This window comes from Pseudophryne corroboree, chromosome 3, assembly GCF_028390025.1.
Source record: "Pseudophryne corroboree isolate aPseCor3 chromosome 3, aPseCor3.hap2, whole genome shotgun sequence".
In the NCBI taxonomy this organism is placed as follows: domain Eukaryota; kingdom Metazoa; phylum Chordata; class Amphibia; order Anura; family Myobatrachidae; genus Pseudophryne; species Pseudophryne corroboree.
Window position 1 is genome coordinate 563,975,453 of NC_086446.1, and position 1,637 is coordinate 563,977,089.

The window sequence follows — 1,637 nt, forward strand, 5'->3', positions numbered from 1 at the left end:
TCCCTTATAGACTATGAGAAAGGGATTTACCGGTAGTTATTAAAATCTTGTTTTTGCCATGGGGTCCGAAAACCCTAGTTAGGCCTCTGGGTTTTAAGTACATAGGGGTGCAACATGTGTCAGCAAAAGGATGATGAGGTACAGAAAAGATGTGGAGACAAAGGATCTGGGAGCACTGAAAGGTCATCGGGCTTTGAAGGATTTGGCAATGAGTGGTAAAAGACGATGTACAGTATATTCTTGTGAGGACACAATTAGTAGGTGCCTGCTTTTTGCACAAGTTCTGGAGAGGGGTTGGAACTTGTTGTGTGGGAGCACTCTAATTCAGAGGAATAGGTGTATATTAATCAATTCTGATAAAACATAACTTTATTTGTTCAAAAAGGTGATTATAGGAGTGAATTGTACGTGAATAGTATAGCTACGCGAAAATATAACACTATGTTAAGAATAATTCATGTGGTTTTCAGTACCACAATAAGAACCGGAAATCCAAATCTTTGGGCTAGTGGATTTACTATAATCACAGTAACGCCTTTGTGTAATATATGACCATCATTTATTCTACAGCAATCCTATTCAGGATTATTTTGACGTAGAGAATTAAATCATAAGTCATACAGAACCGAATGCCAATTGGTATTATTGGGGATCACTCTAGATCGGGCAGAAGAATTTTTTGCAGTACCAGGGTGTTCCAAGGTGGTCTCCCATCCGAGTACTGACCCGGCCCTCCACTGCTTGGCTTCCAAGATCAGACGAGACCGGGCATCTCCAGCGGGGTATGTCCGCAATTATTTAATCTGCCCGTTCAGTCAATCCCAATACCCGTATCGCCCAAATTATATATCCAAAGCGATCTGGATCAATCGTGTGTTCAGTATCTATATTTATCTTATGCCCATGAAAAAGGAGTGAAATTATAGCAAAATCCAATTAATGATAATGGGACAATTATCATGTGCAATAATTATATGCAGGAATGTCCACTGTGCAATTTAGCAAAATTACGATAAGGACAATTATCATATGCAAAAAATCCTATGCAAGGGCGTCCACTTGCATAGCCAGGATAAAGTGGTGATATACAGTGAGGCAACAATTATAGCAATCCTGTTGCTGTCATAATTGTGGTGTACTGGTTTGTGTGTTCAACATCAGTAATGCAGTACATGTAGCCTCTAATAATTTATATCACACACACCGATCCAAATTCTCACTATATATGAGCCTCTAAAGCCTGAACATACATTTGCAAGAAAATTCTTACAATGTGTCAGAGAGGCTATAATGAGAGAGAGAGCAGATAAACAACTGAAAGTGTTATTCAATAACCATATCAGACAGTAATGTACATAAGGATAATTAAATAGCAATCTGCTGCAAAATTAAAGCTAAACCACAGCTTGAGAATTCTTTGTACAATAATCTGCCATTGAGCCTTTGATGCCACTTATGAATACGTTTGACAATGTCAACCTTTTGTCCATGTGAACCTAATGCATGTCGACCAATAGTGGTTGACCTATTGACTGTCGACCTTAGTACTGTCAACCTATCATCCAGATACAGAGGGGCAGATTTATTAAGCCTGGTGAAGTGATAAATTGGAAGGTGATAAAGGACCAGCCAGTCAG

At 39.0% G+C, this 1,637-nt stretch overlaps 1 pseudogene; it reads right to left on the reverse strand.

The window, feature by feature from the left end:
- Positions 1-676: 676 nt before the first annotated feature.
- On the reverse strand, positions 677-796 carry LOC134897900 (5S ribosomal RNA; annotated as a pseudogene).
- Between the last annotated feature and the right edge of the window lie 841 nt (positions 797-1,637).